The following is a 16,543-nucleotide window of genomic DNA, read 5'->3' as shown; positions in this document are numbered from 1 at the left end:
ATTGCAGCTTGTGTAGGGCACAAGCACAAAACACATCTGCTTCTTTCCACATAGGACTCCTCCATCCCCTCCCCTATCCATTAAGGGATATCTCCCCATGTCCTCTGCATCTTCTGGCAAGCTATCAAATACTGCTGTTGAAGACAGCAGCCCAGCCTTCTGTTCAGGGCTACATTGGACAGTTTTCATTTCTACATCTGTAGTCCCACCTAATAGGAAGAATCAAATGTAAAGCAATGTTGTTCCATCCACCTGCTTAAAACAAGAGTGGTCACAAAAACACCAAGGTCCTAAAATCCATATAAATTGCTAGCCAGTGTTCGGGATCTATTTTGTAACTGTGCAGAATGATCTACTCTTTTATTAGAATGGTTAAAGGAGATTTAGAGGGAGGAAGGAGCATGGTGACTTCCAAGGGAAGAGTGAGTGATTCAGTGCAAAAAGGGTAAATTTCATCTGCACATTCTTAGCGGCGAGGACATTCTGCACATCTCAGGAGTGCACTAAGTGGTGCAGTAAACCAGTAAATTAGAAGAATGTAAATTCTTTAGTAGGAATTGCACGCAAGGGAAAAATGCTTCCTCACGCTCATATTTGTTTTCATGAAAATAATGTACACTCTTCCTAAAATCAAACTGGTACAGCGCTGAGTAAGACATCAAAACCAGTAATAGATATTACACTGGACTAAGAAATGGCAATGACACAATTATCTTTCGTGTTTCTGATGATCACTGTGATAAAGCGAGGAGCTGGCATATTCTGAGCCTGGCACAGAGCGAGGAGCATTGTGGTTCCCTTCCCCTCTCACTCTGTCTGTCTTATTTATCTCTCATTAAACTAAATTGTATTCTTATTGGCTGACTGACCTCTGATATTGTTATTAATTGATTTATATAGTGCCTTTTGCAAGCCTCGAGGCACTTCAGAGAACTGCAAATATATACGGGGATCACTTCACCAGTCACCTAAGTGCAGCCACCTTTAGGGTGGAAACAGCAGCCACTGCAATAGCACTGGAAATCTTTTGGGTTAGCAGGGAAGGAAGACTGATGGAGTCGACATTTCTGCAATCCTACTGCCCAGGAGCTGCCTTGGAATCAGACTGGAGGTGAAGGAAATCGTTAAGAAAAATTACCAGTTCACACCAATTATGAGTTAACAGAGTGGATTTGAAAACGAGTGTGAGACATAGAAAACCAGCCTCGTGAATTCAGTACCCACGTGAGCTGTGGGGAGGCCTGTATTTTCTTCTCAGAGTCCTGACGGCCACATACACCTCACAAGTACCATTGTCCATGTCAGACATTTGGAAAGCTGGCACAGATTTCAGACTGGACACCATGTTTAGTATAGGACCAAAGCATCTCTATCAGAAGGTTGAGCGTCCAACCTTTTGGCTTTCCTGGGCCACACTGAATGAAGAGGAACTGTCTTAGGCCTCGTGAAAAATACATAATATAGTTAATGTACATAATTAACAAAGCTTATTTTAAAATATTTTTTATTAGAACAAAAGAGAGCGACACAACATAAAACCAGTGAGATAGGTGACCATTTTTGTGAAATTAACACATCATCCAGGTTCCGTGGTGGTGCCTGCAGATCTTAGTGAATTCTCAAGATGTTTGCCAGAGATTTTTAATGAAATCTTACCCTTCCTGTACTTCTTCTTTGACAGGAACCCCCAAAGGCCTCAGTGAGGGGAAGGGCAAATTCCTTCACCTGGGGAGGAACAACCCCAGGCACCATGACATGCTGTGGCTACTGAGCTGGAAAGGATCTAGCAGTCCTACTGGACTCCAAATTGAACTGAGCCAGCAATGAAACTCAGAAACTGGAAACTAAGGCAAATGGTGTCTTGGGTTGCATGAGGTCAAGTGCTGACAGCATGTCTGGGACAGATCCTGTCCCTCTGCTCAGATCTGAGGAAGCCACGTCTGAAGTGCTGGGCCCAGGGCTGGGCTTTCCTCTGCAAGACTGATCTGGTCACATAGAAGAGAGTCCAGAGGGCCATTAAGATGCTAAAGGGCCTGGAATACTTCTTGCAGAGAGGCTGAGAGCTGGGACTGCTCAGCTTGAGATGAGGAGGCTCAAGGGGATACCATCCATACACCTGAATACCTGAAGGGAGGAACAGAGAGGTTGGAGCCAGGCTCTTGCCAGAGCGCTGTACTCAGGGCTGCCTGAGCAGGCCGTTTGGACAAAATGGACTTCAGATAAGACAAACAATTTTGTCTCCCTACCTGTAGCTGTAGGGAGGGCTGGTACACACCTTGACCATGGGCTACGTCTGGGGTTGATAGAGACTCTGACCATTTATCACTGTAATAGTGAGGGTAGGGCACTGCGAAGAGTAAGCTTACAGAATCCTGCTTCACTGGAACAAGTTGCCCAGAGGCTGTGCATTCTCCTTCTTGGAGATCTTCAGATCTGCCTGGATGAGGACCTAGGCACTAAGTGTCCCTGACTGAGCAGGGGCTGGGCTTAATGGCCTCTTGCTGAGTTCACGGTTCTGTGATTCTGTGGTTCCGTGAGTGATGAAGAGAGAAAGGCTACAGTAGGCTAACACACACATAGAAGGTGACCACCAATTATGGCTGTATCTCGCACAAAAAGCAGCACCAACCTCCATAAAAGGGCACTTTGTCCCATGGCAGTACCACATCTATGGTCCCTTCACACATCAGAGCTCTATTTTCAAATGTAGGAGATGGCAATCATGTAGTGTAAGTTCTTGAGCATTTGCAATAAACATTTCTAAGATTTTTTTTCTTCAATTATAGATGAAAGGCTTTGTGGGTGTTTTTGTTTTTTGTTTTTTGTTTTTCTTTTCAGGATATTATAGTTTTGTCTTCATTTGAAACATTTGAACGCCTCTAATTAAAAAAAAAAAAAAAAAAAAAAAGAATTCTGCCCAAAGGTGCAAAGAATATCAGAAATACCCAGCAAAGAATATCAGAAATACCTTGAAATGCTAGGTCATTCGAGATACTTAGACCAAAGTGAAATGTACTGCATGTATCTGAAGGTTTCCTACCCTTTCTGTTAAAATGAACCCTGAATGAGAAAAAGTGCACCCCGCTTCAGAACAGCATTAATTTTACTGGCTACATTAACAAGCAGGTCTGCACTCGTCTTATCTTTCAAGAATTGTATGCCTGATTGCATTTATGTTCTCATTTAGCATCTCAAAATGGGCACTTCCTTTCAAGAAGGGGTTAGTGCATGACTCACCCGCTTAGTTAATCTGACTAATTAGCATACTGTCGCCCATTAACAGCATTAGAACAACAACTGTAGCTCTCACTACCTCACAGTCTGGAAAACAGATCTCTCCTACTTCGCAAGGACATTTGTTGCTCCCTGTCTTCTGTTAACCACGAGGTTATTTATCACACCAACGCAGGATTTGCAGATAACGTTGGAAAGGGCAATATAATTCTTAATACCCTGCAAAACCTCACAGCCCATAATCTTTTCCAGTGACTTACTGGAAATTATTCTAAAATTAAGTCCTTAACTCTGCAAGAAAGCTCTCTGGAATCCAAGCTGCTCTCATGCATCTCTTCAAACTTCATTGAATTAAAAAATGATGGTGGAAATCAAATAAGTTATACTTATGTAGGGTGATTTTCACTAAGAGCATTGCTATTAAAAACTTTTGCATTTCAGCCAGCCACTGTGGTCTTGAACTTACTTCCCACTGATATTCCATACTCAGGAGCAGTCATGCTTGGATGGAAGTTAGTGGGCATGGTGGTGGGTTGGCAGTTGGACTAGATGATCTTAGAGGTCTTTTCCAACCTTAATGGTTCTGTGATTCTATGACTAAGATCTGTGTCTTTAGATGAACAACTCTTCAGGAAGCCGCACTGCATGCCAGCAATGGTTTTATTTCCAGAAGTGATGCTGAGAACAGCAAGTTAAAAGACTGAGATAGGGAAGCCAAGGCAGCCACTTCCAGAGCTCCTGAAGGCAATTGGCAATTGCTCAAAGCACTCAAGAAGATTTACACACCTAATTTCCCACTCTCACATTAAGCCTGCCTCCAAACAGGGTGAAAAAAAACCTGCAGGAGCAAGATTGGTGTGAATTTCTATTATTTATCTGCAAGGGCTGTTCTCAGAAAGCCTAATTATGACCACCTAAATGCCAGGACATTTAATCACTCCACTGCAGTACTCCAAGAGTGCCTAACTAGCACATATCCCCAGCGTCATCAGCAAGCAAGAGAAAGGCCCAGGTTCCACATGGGAAATATTTAACCTCCCTTGATCTAAGTATGAAACTGGTGGATGTTCATATTTGGATACATTCCGCTTCGTATTACTCAGGAATTGCACAGAGCCAAAAGGATGGGCTGATGCTGGCCCTACTCAGTGTCTTGGAGCCAGTGCTGGAGGGGTGAGCTCCAAAGGTTTCCCAAGTTCCCCACCTCCTCCTTACCAGCGCAGATACAATACATGAAAACGTGGATGTATGTAATGATGCAGGCTCTAGCGACCTGAAATGTTAAGGAGATCTGCGGGTTTTTCCTGAGACACTCCATTACTTAGGGAGGCCTTTGTTCATAGAATCACAGAATAGCTTGGGTTGGAAGGGACCTCAATCACCTAGCTGGTCAACGATGGAGCTCACACTGAGGAAAGCTTCCCCCTGCCCTGGGCAGAAGTGGAACAATAAATTCAGTGACCAAATTCCTCCTGCAGAGTGCAGGTTTCTGCAGCACATGGTTGGGTCTCAGCTCACTCTCATGCCATGGCCCTGCCGTAGGTGCTGCTGGGCAGTGAGAGCTCCTAGCAGAGACAGCAGCACCTGTACAACTCAGGATCTCCAGCCTGGCTTCCAGAGTGTCCCTGGTGAGACTGACAATGATTTTACATTAGCAGCTAAACTAGTTTCAGGACCAGCGGAGAGCAATATTACTTTGGCGTCCTATAATAGGAGGGCCGAGGCAACTGCTCTGGTGCAAGGCAAAGTCCTTGCTTTGGGCACAGACTGACACTTTTCGCTCTAAAAAAAGCAGCCCCCAGGGAGTACAGCCTTCTGAGCACCATCACCATCTTGGAAAATGCCTGGCTCCTCTGACACCAGCTTGCTGTACAAACTGATGCTTCTGTGCTATGACCCAGAACAGTGCACAGGGAACAAACAACAGGGGTGGAAGCAGCTCCAGAATGAAATAGTTCTGTGTGCACCAGCTGCAGTCCCCATACAGACTCACCACAGAACAGCAGTGTCACGTCCTCCTTACAATTTACACCCTGTCCTTACTGTAAAGGGCCTTACCACAAAAGGAACCATAGGGAGGACTCTTCCTCTTACAGCTTTTGTTATTTTCCTCATTATGAATTTGACTCAGCACTGAAAATTTTCCCACTTCTGCATTTAGCACAAGTTCAAGTCTGACTAAATTTAGAAAAGAGGTCAAAAAAGGGACATGTAGACTGTATTTTGTGGAAATAAGGTCTGCTTAATGCAGGATCTGAAATGCTTCTTCTGGCCAGAGTGAAGGATATAAAAGGAAAAGAATAAGCAGTGGAAGCAGGAACAGGGGCCTGGGAAGAATATAGAGATATTGTTGGGATGTGCAGGGATGGGATCAGTATGAGAGAAGCATCTATGTTATTTATATTTAATTATTAATGATAGGACAGCAGCAAAGTGACTAAGGAGTTTCTCAAAAGAAATGTTTTGATAGAAATATCTCCACTTCATCTTTAACATGTGACTGCAAAGGTCATTCCTCTTATAGATCCATAACAAATCAGTCTTTCCCAGAGAGTTTTGATGTTAGAAATATTATCCAAAATTTTAGTAAAGACCTAGAATCTTTAATCACCAGATAAGTCCCTCAGAAACCTAAAATCAATCCCAGCTTTCAACTTTTTGTTTGTCTACCAGGGACACAGAGGAACCATAAGGCTTCAGCAGTTTTTCAATCCTTCACTGCAATACTCTGGCACAAGGAGTACCATATGATTGCATTACAAACATGAACCATATCTGTGGCTACAAGACAAGAAAGAAGTCTGTTGAAAAGCCTTCACCTTGTTTAGAGATGAGAGGTGCTAGGGTGATTGCTCAGTGGTACCAGCCTTCAAGCAAGTCTACTGTATGTATGAGGACTTGCATCTCTGATCAAAATGGGGAGTGCAAAGGGGCTACAGTTATATGACTGTTGAAACACTACAAGACATGAGCATGTGTTTTTCTTGCTGTACTGAAACCTGACAGTAACTCCATGCCTGTTCATCCACCTAGGCTCACATACCTGCCAACAGCCTGGCAGAAGTCAGGATGAGCACACAGGCATGAGTTTGCAGGGCTAGTTTAACTCCTTTGTGAAAAGCTGAGAAGGAAGATATTATTCTCTTCTATTACATTTACTATAACATTACAAAAAATATTGAATTAGGACTTTATTTAGATAGAATTATTAATTGTCATATGGGTTTTCAACTCATTATATCAGTGCATCCAATTATCTTCAATTCACAATCCAGTTGGCTCATAACAGATGATCACAAGGACTTCATTATACATCCTCAAATTCTCTCTTGAGATGTCTGTATTCCCTAGACAAAGATGACTAGCCAAAGAATTGCTGAATTTGTACTGCTGAGATAATCACAGAAGGTTTACTAAGAACAGTATCTCTCATTTCTGTAAGGATGGCACAGGCTTCTCAACATAATACAAGCACATTTCTAATCCTGCCTCAGGAATAGGAAAGGGAAAGAAAAGGACAGTGCTGGATTGGAGCCAAGGTTCTGTTACGCCCTCTTATTCCAGAGGACAGAGGCGATGGAAGGGTCCTTCAACCAACATAAGCTGGGTGCAGCTACCTCGCCCTCTCCAAACTGAGTTTCTAGGAGTAAGCAGGAGATAGCAGGATTGGGCTGTTTTGCTGGGTTTGGTGTCCTAACGCTGTTATAAACAGAAAGGGATTTGGAAAGGCCGTCAATCCACTCATCAGCTACACCTAATCATTCCTGAGCAATCTTTTCCAACCACATCCTAATCCCAACAATGAAGAAGTCAGTATCTTCCTAGATGACCTATGATACTGTCTCATAGCTGTTGCTTTCAGATATTTCTTAATATGAAAACTAAATCTCCCATAATGCAGGTAGACTACTTACTGCTTGTTGACTTTATTTTTGCCGTTTTAGATTTTTTCCTGCCCTCTTTGCCAGTTATAATCGTTTATGTGCTTTTTAAAGATAGTTTATGTGCTTGCTTCAGTTCCTCTTTTCTTTAGACAGAACAAACCAAGTTCCTTTAATCATGACATAGAGACAAAAAAAAGAAAAAAAACAAAAACAAGAAAAAGGCTGACCTAGCTCCCTTCACCTGCGTGGGCTCAACACCAGACACTGTTCTCCAGCTGACACCACATCTGCATTGAGCAGAGGGAGAAAACATCATATATATTGCAGACAAAGAGCTCTTTTTTATATACAGACAGGTACAGTGTTTACCTTTTTGCTGTAACATGCATCTTTAACTTCAAGATCTTCTCCATAGCTTTTGTGTTTTAACAGTAATTCCCAGTTTTGTGGGTTCTGGAGTGCAGATTTTCCTTGAAAAGTGTGGAGATTTTCCTTATGACCCTGCAGAGTATTTTGTTCTCACCCCTTCTCCAAGACACCAGTATAGTCTGGGTCCTAATTCTGACTTTCAGAGTGTTGGAGTTCTCTCAGCTTGCGGTCTTCTGCAAGTTTAACAAGAGCTCTTTATTTCATCAGCAATGAGGTTGTTGAAATTTATTCTACACAAATATTCAATGCTCAATATTACCAGGTTTGTGACAGACCACTGGGCCATTCCCCTCTGAAACAGGCTCCAGTTTGGCAGTGACCACTATCAACCACTCCAGCTGTTTTTCAGAATGGTTTTGAACTCTCTTATCTAGACTATATTTTCTTTATTTACTCAAGGGGATTCAGTATGTAGCAATGACAAAAGACTCCCCAGTGCTGTGATTTATGGACTCTATTCCTTCTTCCCTAATCCCCAAGTCCTGTTATCCTGTCATAGAAGGAAATTAGGCTGGTTTAATGCAATTTGTACTTGACAAATCCAATTTGCCCTTGCAGCTAGTTTGATTATTTGTTCTATAAGTCTCTTCCTTTCCTTGCTTTCCAAAGAGAAGCATTATATTTATCATTTTCCAGGCTTATCCAGTGTTACTTATGTGTCACACATTTCCATACTTGTTTTCATCCCTAGCTCATTATAAAGGCGAGATCTGGTCAACATCTCCTCAGCACCCTTTTAAACTGGAACTTTTATGTGCTTTGAAATGCAGGTGATCAATAGCTCCATAAGAGCTTTGGAGCTCTCTCTCCAATAGTTATTGCTAACTGTGATTATTTCGTTTGAAAATACGGCGGATAAGCAGCTCATTTGCCTCAGTCTCCACAAACCACATCTCCACCATCAGCTTGCCAGCACTGCTTTGGTTAGCCACAACCAGCAGTAGTCTGAGATACTTCTGTTTCTCAACCTAAAGAGCCACAATCTCAAAATTTTGAAGTCATCTTTGAGGCGGGTCTCAAATCTTGATTTAATTTAAGAAAATCATGCACTCAGCACAGTGCAAACACCCAGTCCTACCTCAGCCTTGTGCAGCACGATGTTGGAGAGATAAGCAGGGTAAATGCTCCAGGAAGGGGTGAAAGATGACAGATGAGGCAGCTGTGAAAACAGCATAAGCAGAGTTGTATAGAGCAGCAAAGAGAGGAAATGCACACAACTGAGCAGCACTACATCAGCCGCCTTGTCCATTCTCCTTTAAACAGTGACTCTGAAATTCCTAATCACCAAAGGCATGAAAAATTGAATGGTTTTCCCTCTGAAAGCATCAGTTTGATACTTTTGGAATATTCTGTGGCAATATTAAAAATGCCCAGGTAAATTGCAAGTGGAAATATTTTTGAAATGTAAACTTAATTATTTGCTTTATGTTGGAAAGGGAAGTGAGTATGTCACACAGTTGCACAATCTCTGTGACCCACTGTAGGATTCTGTTTTGTAGAACAATCCACATGGGCCTTTGTCAACATTTTTTTTGCCTTCTCTCCAAATAGCATTCAATTGTTTATTCAGTATTTCAAATGATGCACCAAATCACTCTTCCACTTCTTTTTTTTTTTTTTTTTTTTTTTGTGGGTGTGTGTAGACCTGGATGGTGTTTTCATTTGCTTTGATTCTAAATCAAAGCAAACGTTCTTTAAAACAGAGCTTCTACTCGTGAGAGGCATGTCTTCAAGATGATGAAGAACTGTTAGATGAAGATGAAGAACTGAGTTAGAACTGAGCACTGATCACTTCATACCTTTGTGACACAAATGTGTCCCTGTTATGTCTGTCTCTTCAATGGGTACTAAATGTTCAAGTTCATATAGTTTTCTTCCTCTCCACACTTTCCCGCAAGGTTTTTTTTTTACTTTTTTTTTAGAGGGGAAGGGGAAGATAACAACTGTGTTTCTTATGAAGCTGTAGAAGCCAAAAGACTGTATATTTATTCTTGCTTGTTCTACAGTTACTGTTCAAATAGCTCATCAGAGAGTGTGAGATCCTTAATTACATTTCACGTTCACAAAGTCATTTCATTTCAAAGAACAGTATGAGAATGTTGATACCCAAAGTAAGGCTAACCAGCCTGTGAATCAGTGTTACAAAAATATGACATGGGGTGAACATCTTCATCTTCCACCTGCTCCCAAAGAACACTCCAGGCACTTTTACTCCAGATTCCCAAGAAAAGGTAACCAGACTCCCAGAATTTGAGACTTTGGAACTGAGGAAATCTGGGAGACTCTGGAAGTCTGGATACTAGAACTGCCTAGCCAAATTTCCACATTGTTCAGTTCCAAAGTTTCCTCTAGTCTGTTCCTGGCTATTTGAACAATCATCAAAAAGTCATCTACAGCAAATACTGGCTTGAAAATCTTTTTGTGGAAGAGGTCTGCCCCAACTCAGCTGGGGTTCAGTCCTTTTCTGTGAGGCTGGGCTTAACACAGTTGATGAGATCCAGCTCCTTGCCTCCAGTTGGTTGTCTACCCATCTCCTGTGCTCCCTTTGACAGCGTGCCATGGATCAAACCCCTCAGAACACTGTGTCGTACAGGGATGCACCCGCAGTGTGCCCTGCCTACTGCAACAGTCCCTGCAGCAGTACCACCACATCATGACTGAGAGCTGCCTTTCTGTGGGGTTGTATTTCATGACCTGAAGAATGTCAAGGATTCAGCACAGTCCCCAAAATCAGGTCATGGCAGCTCAATCCCCTTCACTGACACAATCCTGCAGTTACTGCCACAGTCTTGCTCTTAACTCTGGCAGCATTACCATGTACATCCTGCTAGCTCCCATTTGACAACCTGACGAGGTATCCAAATGGGTCTTGGGAACAGAATCATAAAGAAAATATTTGACATGGATGAATGTGTGCAACATTATTGCATTTCACGAGGGCAAGATGGAGGCAATCCCCTATTCCCAGGCACTGGCTCTAGCCAGTACAGCTGCATAAAGGACAGCAAGATCAAAAGATGCTGGGACCAGTGACCCTCTCAACTGTTATTGGAGCACCACAGTGGCTCAGCAACCTGCATATGAATCAGAGCCCGAGGCCTGTAACCCTGATAGAATTCCAAACACAAGGAGATCCCTGCACTTGCGCTGCTCGTTGCAAGCAACATATTGTTATGTGACATACAGAAAGCTACATCCATTTTTAAAAAATGCTCAGCATACCTACATTATTTTTTTTCAACTTGCAACTTTATGTCATTTTGTAAGTTAAAAAAAAAATCTAAGACAATAGATTAACATTTAGAAATTATCAATAGATATTTTACAGCTTTGAGAAGCTTAGTAGTTTGTTCTATCTGCTTCTACAGGTAGCTTTAAATAAAAATTACCTAGGAACTGAATAATGACTTTAAAATCAATAATGGCTCCCTGGGAAACACTTGTGACTTAAAGTTGTTTCAATGGAAATGTTATCATACATGAAGTGAAGTGATTGCGTTTGTTCTCGCTAACAAGGCACTGTCTCAGAAATATCAATTGTCCAAATGGTGCAGATGGTCATTACAGAGAAAAAGAGAACCCCCAAACAGCCAAACCTAACTAGGAAAGAAGGGAGACAATACCAGAACAAAAAAAGAAAGAGGAATTAAATATGTTCCACACAAATACAAAAATGTATTTCAAAGGGGGAACTTCTCACACCTAGGACCTCTGCTTCAGACCAGTGAGGAATGACGGAGGGATATAACTGGGGGGTTCCAGAAGAGTTAATTTCTATCTTTCTATCAGATTATAATTTCATTTTTACAGAACTGTCAAATTCTTCAAATTCCTCTGTGATGACAAAATGCATTTCTGTTTAGCTGAATCATGCAGAACAATCCCAATACGTCTTCTTTCCAGGGCTGGTTTTTTGCAGCCAGTGCTTTTATGGGACTTAGATGAGTTTTTGGTGATTCATAGTACTTAAACTGCTCAAGAGCACTTTTTCAATTGGAAAATTCACTTGAAGTAAATGCATCATCAGCATGATTGTCCATGCGTGAAAGAACTACAAGCAAAACAATGAGCACCATTTTTTAAAACCTACACTTAAACCAAGAAAAACAGTTATCATGAACTATTAAAAGACCTTATTTTTCAGTTTGCATGAATCTGTCATGGAAAACGTGGGTTATCCTTGTCTTTGCATCTCTTATGCTGAAAATTCTAAATTGCAAATGAAAAAAAAATGTAATGTGCACATTGTTTTAGAGTCGTTAACATGATACATAGCAAATTATAAATAAATTATATTATCTACAACAGATTTAGCTGCTACTGATTCAGCCTTATTCTTACAGAAGCTTTTTCTAGGAAGAACCTTACACTATTCTTTTTAGAATGCTAAATAAACTGCTGTTTTATTTTTTAAGGATTAATGGAAGATGCTTTGGTGTCTGCCAAGTGCACTGTGGATTTGAAGAACATGTCATACACTTATGTGAACAGTGCAGACTTCTGCATTCTTGACATTTCTCTGAAGAAAAAAACTGCGAGAGTACTGTGTGTGCATGTGCCTATATGGCATTTTCACAGATGACTGGGTAGTGGTACTTCCAAAACATTTTTACTTCAAATATCATCAATGCAATCTTTCACTCTTAATCCATCGTGGCAGTGTTTATTTATTTATTCACTTAAATAGATTTATATGGTACGTTAAAAAGGTCTAACCACAAATGTGTGCTTTTGATATATAGGAAAATACAGTCCGACTGGTAAACACGGGCGTAAAAACAGCAGCCTGTATTAAATCAGAGAACAGTCACCTCAAAATAAAATGAAAAGTACTCCATGCTCCAGACAGCCATTCAGACAGCCTGCACTGATCAAGACCACTATAACAACATGAGAAGGTGACTTCAAATCACACAAGCTTTTGAAAAAGAAGCCCAGAAAATGCCAGCTTTGAATGTACCCTGTCCAATCCCCGCTTTCCTCCTGCCCTTTTCATGACTATCAAGGACTGGAGATGGGTGCAGCTGCTCTGACAGTCGGTGGAACCTGTCCATTTCACCTTTGTGTGGTGCAGACCTAATGTGAGGTCTCTTTGATTGACAGCATCATTTCTTTCTGGCCAAAAGCGAAAGGATGCGAGCTCATGTTGCACTTTGAGTAAAGCCTGGGGGCAGCTGTATTCTCTCAGACCCAGAAAGATTACCTTCTTGCCACCTGCTGACCTGCTTGTTACATGAGGGGCAGAGAAAGGCATCTCCAGTAGATACAGGCATCACTATTAGAAAAATGCTGCTCCACAACTGACAACAAAGCTGTGGCCTGCCACAGCAAAAGAGTCACCTTGAGGCTGGAGTGACAATCCATCTCAAGCACCACGCTGAGAGGACAAGGACCTGGCTGGCCTTTCATGCAGCCTCGGTTTAGAAGTTGGCTCATCCTGACCACGGCTTCCCCACCCCAGCCAGGCATCTCACCAGCAGCTGCCACTTGGCAGCACTACTGAGAAGGGACCTGGGCAGAGCACACGTTGCTGAGCAAGGGGACGACCAGACACGGCAGCTGGCAGGACTGCCCACAGCAGGGCACACATACTACAGCAAAATGCTGAGTTTGGTTTCACTCCTGCCAAAATCCAAGTGACAGAAACTGAAGGTTAGGTAACACTGATGGGTTAGACAACATTTCCAATGTTTCTGATAAAAATATGTTACAGCGACTTCTATGAAATACATAGAGGGTAAACACATTTTCTAAGGAATCAGCTTCTAATATGTAATTTTCTAAGTTTCTGTACGTAGGCAACAAAATTAATTTCAGAATTTCTGAATATCCAGCAGCTTCCATTTAGCATTTGTGCAGCTGGATAACCTTTTAGATTCCTAAAATTAATTTAGAAATGAAACATTAAATAATGATTTTGAATTTTTTTTCATAGCTAACTAACTAATGGCCCCCAAAAAGCACAGTTTAGAGTTCAGGGAAGTCCACGTGACTGGAAGAAGAGCGAATATTTGAAGTTCATATTTCTTAGGCTGCTCAGTAAGCAAGGCTGACAATGGATGACTGACAGCTGTTCATCCCTGAGATACCTGGGCTACTGATATTTCAGTATTAGAGATGATGTAGGTGCAAGCTAATGAAGAAAATAACATTTGCACCCCTGGCATAATGTTGTGATTTTTTTCTGAGTGAACTTCAGGTATAATCAGGATTTTATTACCTATACAGATGGCAGATATGATACTCCCCTAAAATTCCTTCTGCTGCTTCAGATTCAGAAAAAAAAAATCGTACAACACAAGAAGAGATGCAGAAGAAAGACCAACTTTTCCATCATAGAAAACGTAATACTTTTGTTGAAGAGAGGTGTTCTTGAAGCTGCTGACAGCAACTTGTAGCTAGCAACCTTTGTGGGCCCAAGAGCAATGATGCTGAGACAGACCTGAGCGCAACATTCTTTGGTTTCAATTCTGAGTTTTTGAAGCAGACAGAACCCCTGATGTAAGGCTTACAAGATTTTTATTTTGTTCTGCTAATATTTGACCTTCTTATCACTAGGCAAGAAATGTCACTTTGAACCAATAGGTACCAAAAGTTAAAAGCCCATACAACTCCAAAAAGGGTCACGAACAACTAAAAAGAATATGTATCTTATTGAAATCATTTCTTCAACAAAGAGTATTCATCTGCAATCTCACACTTGAATTATTCCAATTCAGAGAGATGCACTCTCCTCTGCTAACATTCTTAAAATTACACTCCAATTATACTCCAGTTTAACACTGAATCCTGTCTCTTAAATAACGAAAATACTTTATGGTTGGCCTACAAATTCATTTAGGGATTAGTGAACCCTGTTTTGCCTAACATGAATGATTTGCCTCACTTTTGTCCACTCGGAAGTAATTTTATCTTAACACTAATGAAACCAAAGAGTTTAACTTTTGTCACTTAACAGAATCTATTCAGTGAGTAATTTTGGCATGACCAGTGACTTATAACTGAGAATTTAAAACCCATATTAAGCCTTACTCTTTCTGCTCATTACGGTTTTCAGCTTATACCATTCAGTTCAGGAAAATGTAAATGAAGATGCTACTAACAGTTTTAACTTAATTAGTATTCTAATATTTCACCAAAATAATGTCAAATGGAATTGTATTTAACCCCTTTGCAATATTTGGTAAGATTTATTTCATTAAGGAGGTCTGTGGCATCTGTAATGTATTCATCATGTTTCAGAATCAGTGCTTTACTTGAAAGCTGCAGTTTTCTGAGGCTTGGCTTATAGTTATTTTGGTCTCTTTCACTGTTTGTTTTTTTATAATGGTCACTTTCAAGAATATCCAAAGCAAGCTCAGAGACAAGATTATGCTGAATGATTGGCATGCAATATACTGCTGAAGAATATTTCCAGTTTCTTAATGCATTCAGAGTAATTTACAGTACTTTTCATGACTGCAGTGACGAGTGAATCCACTTTTTGCAGGGATTTGGTGATATGAAAAATCAGCTGCTGTAACAATTATCGATGCATCATCAGAGTTTAGTGCTGGACTTCTGCATTGTCTGTCTTCCATTATATTCTCATAGGCAAGCTTGAAGTGTCGACTGGATGAGTGTACAGATAGTTTGATTTATGAACTGGCTGGCTGGCAGAGCTCAGAGGGTTATGATTAGCGGCACAGAGTCTGGTTGGAGGCCTGTAGCTAGTGGTTTCCCCCAGGGGTCAATACTTGGACTAGTATTGTTTAACTTACTCATCACTGACATGGGTGAAATAATAGAGTGCCTCTTCAGCCAGTTTGCTGATACAAAACTGAGAGGGAGTGACTGATACCCTGGAGTGCTCTGCTGCCATTCAGAAGGATCCTGACAGTCTGGGGAGATAAGAGATGAACACCTTGAAATTCAACAAAGGTAAGAGAAGGTCCTGCACCCAGGGAGGAATAACCACATGTATCAGTACAGTTTAGGGGCTGATATGCTGGAAAGGAACAGTGAGGAGAAGGACCTGGGTGTCTGGTGAACAGCAGGCTGGCCATGAGCCAGCAGTGTGCCCTTGTGGTCAAGAAGGCCAATGGGATGCTGGGGTGCATTAACAAGAGTGTGGCCAGGAGGTCAAGGGAGGTGATCCCCCCTCTACTCTGCCACATCTGTAAAGCCGTATAGAGACTACTGTGTTCAGTTTGGGGCTGCTCAGTTCAAGAGAGATGTGAGGCTACTGAAGAGAGTCCAGTGATGGGTTACTAAAATAATGAAAGGACTGAAGTTCCACTCCTTTGAGGAAAGGCTGAGGGAGCTGGGCTTGTCCAGCCTGGAGAAGGTTTGGGGGGAACTGATCAATGTCCACATGGATCTGAATGGCAGGTGGCAAGAGGAAGGTTCCAGACTTTTTACAGTGGCTCCTAGCAATAGGATGAGAGGAAATGGGAGCAAACCAGAACACAAAAGACTCCCTCTGAACATAAGGCTGTATTTCTGTGCTGTGTAGGTGATGGAGCATTGGCGCAGGTTGCCCAGAGGCTGTGGAGTCTCTTTCACTGGGGTTATTCAAATGCTGCCTGGACACAATCCTCAGTAATGTGTTGTAGGGGACTCTGCTTGAGCAGGGTGTTGGGCCAAGTAATCTCCAAAGGCCCCTTCCAACCTCAAGCAGTCTGTGATTCAGTGATTCTGCAATTAGTGCACATTCTGTCTAAAAGGAGCTGAATTCCAAAACTTGTGTAAGCACTCTGAGAAAAAATGCCAGAAAACTGCTGTTCCTGTAAGAGTAAACTAACACACTCCTAAACTGTACATTTCATATAAGAAAAAATATAAGTTCTGTACATACAAAAGTAATACTAACCATTCACAAGTATTCAATGAAAAATGTCATAACAATGTCATAATGTCAAACACAATGTCATAATAATCTCCTTATAAAACTAATTTCTAATAATTCTAGTCATTTTTATGCATTGAAATGAAAAGATATCCCATTAAAATATGAC

The sequence above is a fragment of the Tympanuchus pallidicinctus genome, unplaced genomic scaffold, assembly GCF_026119805.1.
Source record: "Tympanuchus pallidicinctus isolate F22 unplaced genomic scaffold, pur_lepc_1.0 scaffold5, whole genome shotgun sequence".
Classification (NCBI taxonomy): Eukaryota; Metazoa; Chordata; class Aves; order Galliformes; family Phasianidae; genus Tympanuchus; species Tympanuchus pallidicinctus.
This window is presented reverse-complemented; position numbering follows the sequence as displayed.